The 12,358-nt window shown below is 41.1% G+C and overlaps 1 protein-coding gene across 1 annotated transcript in view; it reads right to left on the reverse strand.

Annotated features, from left to right (window-relative positions):
- The window catches only part of LOC311505499 (tripartite motif-containing protein 16-like), a 204,388-nt gene that overhangs the window by 137,357 nt on the left and 54,673 nt on the right, over positions 1–12,358 (reverse strand). The window lies entirely within an intron of this gene.

Here is a 12,358-nt window from a genome sequence, read left to right on the forward strand (position 1 = left end):
TGATCCTTTCGCTCGCTCCATTTTAAAAACAATGTGACCCTCACTCAGCACTCAGGATAGAATTAGACTGAATAGATCTACCCCCATGGATTGGGCCCATTGTCACTGATACCCCATCTAGAATTTTCTTCAATGTCCCTGTTTTATATCATGAGTCACGTTGTGGATTTAAAACAATGTTGAATATCTTGGAGTCTGTTGGTTTGTGACTCAGGTCTTTAACTAAAGCTCTAATGATTTGATAGAGGAGGTCCTCCACTCAGATATGATAAGATAAGACAAGACAGGTTTTATTTGTCACATGCACAGTTATACATAGTACAATGCACAGTGAAATGTGTTTTTTGTACCTGCAGCCAGTAGTAAAAAAAGTACTACAGTAAAAGAGTAATTGAACATAATACACAAGGTAAACAATAGAATAGAATAAAATAGAATAGAATAGAATAGAATAGAACTTTATTGTCCACCGAGGTGGAAATTTGGCTTCGGCTCACCAACACAAAGGAAAGTACTAAAATACCAAAGTTGACACACAGTAAGACAGTGGATGGCAATTCAAGTCACTACATGTGTATTGGTCACAATATAAGTGTAAATGCAAACCGAGAAAAATAAAATAAAATATAGACCGTAATATAGAATAAAATATAGATGGTAAATTCAAGTGTAAACTTCGAGGGGGGTAGTTTGCATATATACACACATTTACAGTATTGAAAGCAGCTATGTGGGTAAAGTGCAGTGGTACTTAAGTCCAGTTAAGGCTCAGAGTTGAGTAGGCATGTGGACAGTAACTCTTCTTCAGCCCCTCAGTCTTTGTCCTCAGGCATCAGAAACGCCAACCTGATGGCAGTAGGGAGAAGAGAGAGTGTCTGGGGTGAATGGACTGTTTCAGGATCTTCTTGGCCCTTAACCTGCAACGTTTGGTATAAATGTCCTACAGGCTGGGGAGGGGGGTTCTGATGGTCCACTCCGCTGAACAGACCACCCTTTTGAGGACCATGAAGTCCTGCCTGGTACAGTTTCCCATCCAGGTTGTGATGCTCCCACACAAGATGCTCTCTGTGCTGCAGGTGTAAAAGTTTCTGAGCACCTTGAGAGGGAGCTTAAAGTCTCTGAGGCGTCTGAGGAGGTAGAGACGCTGTCTGGCCTTCTTCACGATGATGTTCAGATGGTGAGTCCATGACAGGTCCTGTGAGATGGTCACTCCCAGATATCTGAGGGTGTCCACTCTTTCCACCTCAGAGCCACAGATAATGAGTAGAAGTCACTCTGCTGTTTCTTGCTGAAGTCCACACTTGGTTCCTTTGTTTTGCTGACATTCAGCAGGAGGTTTTTCTCCTGGCACCAGTCCTCCAGGTGGGACACCTCCTTCCTGTAGGCTGTCTAGTCATTGTGAGAGATTAGTCCTACAACAACGGTGTCATCAGCAAACTTGATGATGATGTTGGAGGCCTACTTGGCCTCGCAGTCAGACCACTGCTACATCTGTCAGGTTGTCTCTCTGAGTCTTTACAGCTGCACAATGAATTTGTTTCTGTATTTTTACGAAAGTTAAATAAACTATAACACAGAGAAACATCAGAGCTGTTACTGCTACTGCTGCTGTCAGTCCATCACTTTGTCTACTTCTTCCTGTAGTCTCTACATTAAACATCTGTGCAACTAGTGAGGCTTTCCTTTTTCTCTGTGCCTTTAATTTTGAAAGAAATCAGAACTATAACACAGGCAGACAGCAGAGCTACTACTGCTGATGCTGCGACAGCTGCTATTAGTCCATGATATGATCTCCTCCTTCCTCCAGTCTCTGGTCCTGGACTCAACCTTGGTCTCTGAGTTTGAGGCTGATCAGCAGCTGCTAGAAAGAACATCAACATATTAGTTGACCCTTTTTCATGTCTCAAAAATCAGTCAGCATCTTTAAAAAGGACTTCTAGTAACTTCTACTTTGTCAATTTACCAGTGACGCTGAGTTCACATCTGCCAGAGCTGAAGCCATAATCTGTGTCCACTTCACACTGGTACAGACCAGAGTCATCAGTCCTGAGTCCGGACACATGAAGTCTGATTCGTCCTTCTCTGAGGACGTCTTTGTCTCCCTGGACTCGTCCTGAAAACTGTCCATCTTGAGACTCTGACACCTCAACACCTTCATGTACATGATACAGAACCAACTCCTTCTGATTGGTTAACAAGCTACAATAGAAAGATAGAGAGTTGTAGGAAGAGTCAGGTTTGGTGGTGAAGGTCCACTCCAGGGTGATGTTGTGGTTCTCCTCTGCCTGATAGGAGCTCTGTGTCACATTCACTTCAAATGTTGCTGCTGAGGAGACAGAGAGAGAAAGAGAGGAGCAGACACACTGAGAACTGGAACATGGGAGTCTTTCAACTCCATCATTGAAGACTGACAATTGATTTGGACTTCATCAAGTCAATTTCTAAACTGACCACAGACACATGAGTTGAGGATGATGAGCAGCAGGATCCTGCAGATCATCTTCTCCCTGTGAGAGGAGACAGAGGTGAAGAGTCATGAACACATGAGGTCAAAGGTCACTCTCTGCAGATACAACAAGGACAATCTACAGTCTGACTTCATTCAGTCGTTCCAACATCTGATCCTGTTCTTCATCCTGTTTGTTCCAAACCACCGACCAAAGAACTTTCTGACTAAACTCCATCAACTCCAACCGCTGCAGTGGAAGCAGTCACTAGAAAAACCTGCTGTTTGTTGAAGTTTTCTCTGATCAACAAATGTGTTTCTGTCACTGATGCACTAAAGAGAAATCTTCAAGTTCCAGATCAGGTTCTGTTCACCATGGATCAACAGTAAAAGTTTAAAGGGACATTTATTTACTGCATTTAAAAATAACATTTCAAACAGAGAGCATGTGAAATGTTGTATCTTCAAATAAAGTGTTTCTGTTTATTTCAACTATGAGAACATGAATAAAGCCTTTGTTTCATTATTGCTGCTGATCATTGTTAACTGTTAGAAGATAGAATTATTAGTCAAGTAGAACAATCAGAGCTCATAACCTCCATGGAAGAAGTTATTAAGAATAAAGTGGAACAGTGCTCAGTTACCCACATAGAGAAGATTCATCACCTTTCATGCAAACAACCCAGCCCCCAACCTACCAAACCACAAAGACTCTGGCATCTGTCCATAGACAGTATCTGTCATGACAGTGTGGTGACATATTTCTCTTTCACTGCTGCTTCCTCCTTCAGTGTTGATGTCATTTAGTTTGACAACATTAATCAGTTACTGTTTCCTCAAGTCCAGACCAATCACATGTGGTATTTACCAGGTAAAGGTATGAATTACAGACTGCTCCACCAATGAGGTTTTGAATAGTGATATGATAATAATCTCTCAGATTTCCTTCATTTAAATCAACAATAATAACATCCTCCATCAAAAGGTGAATCAGTCTCTTTATTTCATCAGTTAAAGGTCCAGGTTGGTTTAGGACAGCGTCTGGGTCCAGACCCTAATGTTTCTAAAAGTAAACTACAGCAGAAAGCAGCTCCTGAATGCATCCAACCAGGAAGCTCCTTTAATCTGTTGGTGCATTACAGAATACAGAATACAGAAAGCTTTATTAATCCCCAAAGGGCAATGCAGTTTCTACAAAGCAAGATGATAATAACATTAAAAATAGCAACCCAGAATAAAAGATAATATGTGCTTATTAGAAACACATATTAATAACTAAAAAATTAAAAACTGCCAAGTTAAAAAAAAGTAATAAATAACTGAATAAATAAATGGAGGATGAATTGCACATATCCGTGCTACCTTAAGTGCATTGTGCCAAGAACTGATCATTCAATAATTATTTCCTCAACTCAACACATATTTAACAGTGTAAGTTATCTTGCATAACAGTTTGTCTTTCTGGGAGGCTGCAAGTAACGCTGACTTGATGGCATGAGAACAAATTAATTTCCAAGACCATGATGTTGGTTCATCAGAGTTTTTGCTTTTTGGAGGACATGTTTCTCCCAAAGCAAAGAGAATTCTGGTCGCACATTTGGATTCCACTCATTTTGGAGCAGACTCTCACAATATTATTTAAACATTTTTGGTCCTTCACTGTTATATTACCAAACCAACAAATAAAAGAAAAAGTAAGAAGTCTCTCAATATATGACAAGTACAAAGTATAGATCTGGAGACACCGAAGGAATTAATCACACACAATAAATGAACTCTCTGCTGGGCACGTTTGACGACCAACTCAATTTCAAACTTCAGCTGAGAATCAAAAACCATAACAAGATATTTATAAGAATTTACAATCTCCACATCCTCACCATAAATCATGCATGCTGAGGTATTTGTCACTTTTTTTTCTAAAATCAATGTTGAGTTCCTTAGTTTTAAAGACATTGAGGTCGAGAAGGCTGTCCTCACACCACTGTACAAAATCAGGAAGTGCACCTCTGTGATCTGTCTTTGCACCATGGAGGAGTGACAGCAGAGCAGTATCATCAGAAAATTTAACAAGAAAACTGTCCTCTTTAAGAGACCTGCAGCTATCTGTGTATAAAATGAACAGCAATGGGAAAGTACAAAACCTTGTGGGGACCCTGTGTTGGAGACTCTGGTTTTAGACCTAACATCATTTACCGAAAGCTGCTGTGTTCTATCAGTCAGAAAGTTTAAGAACAGTTTAAGGCTAAAAGCTGGTCAGGCATGTCAAAATGAGCAGCAAACCTCTCAGTTAAAATGTAAGGCTGCATTTTGTTAAAAGCTGATGAGAAGTCAGCAAATAAAAAATAAAAAAATAGAATAAAATAAAATAGAAACAGACTCACCAAAAGAGGGAACTACACACATTCACCCACAGTCAAAGACAAAAATAGTTATGGACAAACTGCTGTTGTCACCACAATTTGTTCACGGACTTGTTGGGTGTGTCACAGATCAGCTGCAACCTGATAGGCTGCTGTCAGCTACCTGCCATACCTGCAGGTTGGATTGTCATATCTGAACAACCTTGTAATATGACCTGAAGGTAACTGTCAGGAGAAGTAAAGCAATAAACATAAAAATAGAGCTGGGTATGTAGTTATTAAAAAAACATGGCTGTTATCAAGTTTATATTTGTAGCTGCAGTATCGACTGTTTTACCTGTTTGATCAGGAAAAGAATTATCAGGGGTGGGACAGTGGCTAGTGGTTAGCACTGCCTGACAGCAAGAAGGTTTGAATCCATGGGCTGGGTGGGCCTTCCTGTGTGGAATTTGTATGTTCTGCGTGGGTTCTCTCCAGGTTCTCCAGCTTCCTCCCGCCGTACAAAGACATGCAGGTTAGGTTCATTGGTGATTCTAAATTGGCCGTAGGTGCGAGTGTGAATGGTTGTCTGTCTCTCTGTGTAGCCCTGAGATAGACTGGAGGCCTGTCCAGGGTGTACCCCACCTCTCGCCTGATGACAGCTGGGATAGGCTCCAGCAGACCCTGCAACCCCTCACAGGAACAAGCGGTCACAGAAGATGAATGAATGATTGATAATTATCAGTTCATCTCGCATTCAGTTGTACGTCAACCCGCATTCAGTTGTACGTCAACCCGCATTCAGTTGTACGTCAGCTTGCATTCAGTTGTACGCCAAAACACACCCACTGTGTGTGTGTGTGTGTGTGGGTAAAAATCATTCCTCCACTCTGATACTACTAAGTATACTACTAAGAGGAAATGGTTTTCTTCTTGAAACCCTCTGCTAGAGTTGTTTAACCGGTTCTACTGACGCACATTCTGCCCCGTGACATAATTCACAGCTCTTATTTAAAACATCTCTTCACACCTCATTCTTTTGTTTTCATTTTCAGATGGAATCAGATTCTAATTCAAGGATAAACAGGAGCTGTACTGACACAAAGATCAGCTGCAGTCTGTTCACCTGCTGGACTTTATTTGATATGAAGTTTATTAAGAATTCTTCTTCTTCCTCTTGAATACACCACAAAGACAAGATATTTAATGTACAAACTGATGAACTTTATTGTCTCATTTTGAGTTTGCAGGATCCTGCTGCTCATCATCCTCAACTCATGTGTCTGTGGTCAGTTTAGAAATTGACTTGATGAAGTCCAAATCAATTGTCAGTCTTCAATGATGGAGTTGAAAGACTCCCATGTTCCAGTTCTCAGTGTGTCTGCTCCTCTCTTTCTCTCTCTGTCTCCTCAGCAGCAACATTTGAAGTGAATGTGACACAGAGCTCCTATCAGGCAGAGGAGAACCACAACATTCCCCTGGAGTGGACCTTCACCACCAAACCTGACTCTTCCTACAAATATCTGATTATCATCTGTAGCTTGTTCACCAATCAGAAGGAGTTGGTTCTGTATCATGTACATGAAGGTGTTGAGGTGTCAGAGTCTTGGGATGAACAGTTTTCAGGACGAGTCCATGGAGACAAAGATGTCCTCAGAGAAGGACGAATCAGACTTCATGTGCCCAGACTCAGGACTGATGACTCTGGTCTGTACCAGTGTGAAGTGAAGACAGATTATGGACAGAAACATGTCTACCTCCTGAGCTCCTCTTTATCTCTGGTGTTCCTGACAACAACATCAACTCTATGAGCTATTTTTCTGTCACTGACTGATTGACTCATTGAGGAGAAGCTGCTCCAGACATGTCTTCATGTCGTCCTGTGTTCTGCTCTGAGCTGTGTTCACTCTGACTTCAGCTATAGTCTCATTTAGATTCAGTTAAGACTCATGTTCACTCATCATTTCATGTAGTTTCATTTATTTTTGTTGTTGTTGTCTTGTTGTTTACTCCAGTATTGTTTGAGTCAGTTGATCAACAAAAGTACATTTTAACTCGTGTATTTTCAGTATGAGTGGAGCTGTTGCCATGGTAACTCATTTAGTAACACACCAGCTGTTAACTTTAAACACATCCAGGAAGAAACCTGGTGAATACTGTGAGAAGTTGGAGAGTCAGCAGCTTTGTGTTAATTATCTTATAGCTCCACCATCTGGTCAAGTGGTGTCATTTCAGTTTGTAGCCAGAAAAATAGTTCCAGCAATTTCCTTTATATTCATTCATTCATTCATTCATTCATTCATCTTTTGTAACTGCTTGTCCTGTGAAGGACGCCTATCCCAGCTCTCACTTTTCTTTACATTTCTGGAGAAATTCTTCCTCTTGTATCTCTATTTAATAAATTATTTTCCAAAATTATATGAAACTGCATTATCTTCTCATACTGTATTTTCCAGTTGTTTCCAGTGTCTGCTAATATATTTTATTTCATGACAGTAACAGACTGAACTGAATCTGAATAAATAAGTCTATTTTAATAAAGACTTGTTGCCTTCTTTGCAAACATTACAATAAATTTGCAATTCTTCAATTCATTCATGAAAACAATGGAAATGTGTAAAACATGAACATAAAACAATAAATCCTTTAAAAACAAAACATATAATACTATATTATAGATATATTACTTCCAGACACTTCGTTTCCAAGGCAGACATTTGTCAGATGATTACATGGTTGCATGACATGCACACAGACAAAGCAAGGCAGCTACTGCCACAGTACCTGGACAGGCAATGCAGAGATGGGGGCCAGGACGACAAGATGGACAACACCTCTCTATGTATATAGAGTTCTGTTATTTAGAGGGGAAAGAGCTTTCTCTGTTGCTGCTCCCAAATTGTGGAACGATCTACCACTGCACATCAGACAAGACCCCTCACTGTCCATTTTTAAAACTTGTCTTAAAACCCTTTTTCGCCTTGGACTTCAACCCAGCATTAGATCCTGTTTTTGTGCTTTTGTTTAGTGCTTTTAGTGGTTTCAAGTGCTTTATAAAGATACTTGAGTTGAGTTGAGCTGAGTAGGATGGCTCCATGTGCTGATTGGTTAACGAGGCTGAGAGGGGAGTAAAGCAGCACACTCACCAGCATGAGAGCCAGCATGGAGCATCTCATCCTGCTACACTTCTTTCTTTTTCTAAAAAATGCAAACAACCAGTAGAGGTGCTGCTACTGCTATCAGTCCATCATGTTGGCTTCTTCTTCCTCCAGTCTCTGATCCTAGACTCAACGTTGGTCTCTGAGTTTGAGGCTGATCAGCAGCTGCTGGAAAGAACATCAAAATATTACTTGATACTTTTTCATGTCTCAAAAACAGTCAGCATCTTTAAAAAGGACTTCTAGTAACTTCTACTTTATCAACTTACCAGAGACGTTGAGTTCACATCTGCCACAGCTGAAGCCATAATCTGTGTTCACTTCACACTGGTACAGACCAGAGTCATCAGTCCTGAGTCTGGACACATGAAGTCTGATTCGTCCTTCTCTGAGGACGTCTTTGTCTCCCTGGACTCGTCCTGAAAACTGTTCATCTTGAGACTCTGACACCTCAACACCTTCATGTACATGATACAGAACCAACTCCTTCTGATTGGTTAACAAGCTACAGAGGATAAAGAGATATTTGTAGGAAGAGTCAGGTTTGGTGGTGAAGGTCCACTCCAGGGTGATGTTGTGGTTCTCCTCTGCCTGATAGGAGCTCTGTGTCACATTCACTTCAAATGTTGCTGCTGAGGAGACAGAGAGAGAAAGAGAGGAGCAGACACACTGAGAACTGGAACATGGGAGTCTTTCAACTCCATCATTGAAGACTGACAATTGATTTGGACTTCATCAAGTCAATTTCTAAACTGACCACAGACACATGAGTTGAGGATGATGAGCAGCAGGATCATGCAGATCATCTTCTCCCTGTGAGAGGAGACAGAGGTGAAGAGTCATGAACACATGAGGTCAAAGGCCACTCTCTGCAGATACAACAAGGACAATCCACTGCTCTGTCTTGTTACTTGTCTCCAGCAGTAGACTTACAACAACTCTGAAGTTCTTCACAGAGAAACAGACATTAAACTTTTGTTTCTAACAACTGTGTGTTAGCTCGTGTCTCCTCCTCTATTCTCACGGTCACAATCAATGGAAGTGTTACGTCCTCTTGGTGGAAATCGAGGGACTTATGGACGGTAACAACAACAGAAGAGAATCTGATTCACTTTCATCTTAATTATAAATTTACGCGAAATAAATATAACAACAAAAATAGTATTACAAATCTGAAAGAATAAAAAAAATAGCTTTAGCAAAATCTAAACCTGCTAATACTGGTAAAAGTCAGCTGAAGAGCCGTCACGGTTCACCAACTGTCCTCAACTTCCTAACAGCAGAGAAGCAGTTCCTTTTCCTGTGTGTCACTGCAGAAAAGGATGTGGTCCTTCATTGTGTGGCATAAAAAGTTCAAGGGAGTGTACAAACAGATGAGTTTGGGGTTCAACACAGATCTCTGTCTGTGTTTCACAAGTGCCAAGATGACATAGAGACATTAAGGTGGGATGAGATAAAGAAGTGTCTAACCTCAAATGTGACAAAGAACAAACAAAAGCAAGGCAGAACTACAGAATAAAAAACTAACCTAAATGTAAGTTCTGCAGGAAGGCAGCTGCTTATGTTTGCATGTTGTCTTCAATACGATAACACCTTTTCTGCCCTGCAGCCTCTCCAGAACATCTGGAGATGACCACTTATGGTCAACGAGGCATCAGAGCGGTGAAGAGAGACAAAAAAGAGAAGAATTTAACCATAACAGTTCACTAATCAGTGAATTACTTCAACTGTGGACGTCCATGGTCCAGCACCCCCTCTTTGGTCACAGGGTCTCTCTTGATGTGTGATTATCTGGCCACAAATGTACATGCGTAGTCCATAGATGAGACCGATCAATCATCAGTATATTGAAGTTTGTAACATCTGGGCAGCTCATTAACCAACCGGGTATTTGGTAAACTATCATTCTTGGCTACACAAGAACAATCAGTAGGTTAAAAGAACAAAATCCAGATACAAGTATGATAATGGTGTAGAATGAGTAACCTGTGATACTCTTCAGGGTTAGCGAGAGGAGGAAGGTTTAGAGAGAGGGCTCCCAACATGATAAAGCCATTACAGGGACGTCTAACAGCATTTTGTTCTTTGGATTGGACGACAAGATTGAGGACTCCATGCAGTATTTAATCTTTAAGGCTTTACACTTTCAGTGGGTTTGCTGTGGGAGGTGTCGTCTAATTTAAAAAAAAAAATAAAAAATCTCTTAAAGACAAACCAGTACATCAAAGTAAGTCCAACAGTACCTACAAAGTTGGACAGTGGCTATGGGTCAAATTAGGAATTTGCCTTTTACCTTTTCTCAACTAATAGTACAGCATGTGCCTCTCATTGAGTTCAGGATAACAAATCTAGGCTCACCTCCCTTACTGTGAGAGAGTGAAATTCCCATTAGTTAGCATCTATTTCACCTTCAGTACAGGAACAGCCTGTGCTGTTAGCTATAGTCTTCAGTGGCAGACTCTGGTGCTCTTGTGTTTTATGTTCTTTTCAAAATAGGGCTCAAGGCTGAAACGCTCCATGTAGCCAGAGGCAGAGAGATGTTCAAGGCCTCCGTCACATCTAAAGGTTTGTGTTGTATGAATGAGGACACAGACGGTGGACATGGAGGTTGCGATTCATGTTTCTGTGCTGCCTTTTGTCACCCCACTTTGAGCTATTGTGAGGGTAATGTTCGGAAGCACTGGGTCGGTGTGATGCTCTGGCATATAAAATGTTAAAGAGCCAACTGCCACATACTCATCCATCAATAGTTGGTTCAGAGCTGATGCTTACTGGTGGAGAGGAGGCATCTCAGGGAAGGGTCACCCCAAACACGTGAACAAGCAAACAAGGGGGTACACAGTGAAGGAGATGCCACCAACAGAAAGACCCAGCCACCACCACTTTAGGCTCTCAGCTTCTGAAATACAGTGAGTGGGAGTCCACACAAAGAATTATCGGAGAACACTATCAAGCCAAGCAGAAAGTGCACGACAAGAAAGTTGGCCTGGTTCACTGAAACCAACAACTAGAACGTTTCTAAATATAAAATGCTCCTAAAGTGAAGTATGCCAAGGGGAAAAGCAGTTAAAAGGCTCAGAGATCTACAGGCAAATGGATTCCAGAGGCAGATCAGGTAAAAAGACAAAGCAGGGACAAACAACAGAGAAGGCAAAGCCAAAGCAAAAAGGCCAAGTCAAAAAGGAAGTATTTACAAAGGCAAAGACCAAATAGGGGCAATCCAACAAGGCAAAGCAGCAGCGTGTGGAAATGTGTCAGCAGCCACGCAGTGTAGCTTCTAGCATGGCAAGTAGACCCCAACAACTCTGATAGGCAGTATTTGGTCTCAGGAGAGGTGAAGCACGCAGGAAATAGCACAGTCAACAGTAGTGGTCTGTGAACAATGAAGTTGTACAGGACTGGACTCGCATAAAAAAACCTGCAACACTCATGGAGGTCAGGAAACCTAGAACAAGGGATGCATGTGCTCAGAGTCAGGGAAGAACCTAGCAAACGAAACAACTTCCTGTTTTTATAGTGACTCAGTAGCTAATTGGTTGGTGACTGACCAATCAACAGCTCACAGCAACAGACCTGAATAGACAGAGGGAAGCATCCCGTCTTCTACATATGCACAGGGGAAGGTTCTCCAAGAAGAAGGCCTTGAGGTTGGAGTTTTCGTCAAAGCCTTCTTGCCCTGGAAGTATACATGCCTCTGATGCATTTAAAGTGCTCCCAGGGAATGGTTTATCTGACTAGCTTCAACCACTGATGTGGCCTCAACAGTAGGAGAAGAGAATTCTACTATCAGAGCGTTGACAGAGCTCTTTGTAGTCATCCCTGATACTGGAAGACTGTGACTGTATAAACCTATGGACAGCTTTAAAGTTGGTTTAGAGAAAATAATTATATATAATTTATATAAATTATGATTATACTGTTAGGACCTCATATATTTATATTTCCATGTACACAACATTATCCTCAGAAACCAAACGTTTGATTCTTTTGTTATTTGATGGTTTCAAACAACTATTGGTCATAAGACAGACAGTTTTAAATGGACATTGTTTTTAGCCACATGTCTCTTTCAGGCTGTGGAACAGGAAATAACCACAGTCCCTCCTTTTTCGCCACAAATTTACATTTGCAACCGTTGAACCAAGTTCAAACCTGCAGCTACTTCCTCCTCTGAAACATTTTTACATCTGAAACATTTTTACTGTTGTGTCGTGAAGCATTTCCTCCATGTAGCTACGAACAAGTAAGTAGGCTATAACCTTTTGTATTCAATGTAGATATTTTACCTGACTGATGGTAGGTCATTCATTCAGATCATGAAATCAGATCAAATCAAACGTTTTCCCTTTCGCGCCTTTAAGCGCTCAACGGTAACGTGGAACATCTCTTCCAGGACTCGTGGTTGTTCAGCG

Source organism: Chelon labrosus, assembly GCF_963514085.1.
Source record: "Chelon labrosus genome assembly, chromosome: 1".
NCBI lineage: Eukaryota > Metazoa > Chordata > Actinopteri > Mugiliformes > Mugilidae > Chelon > Chelon labrosus.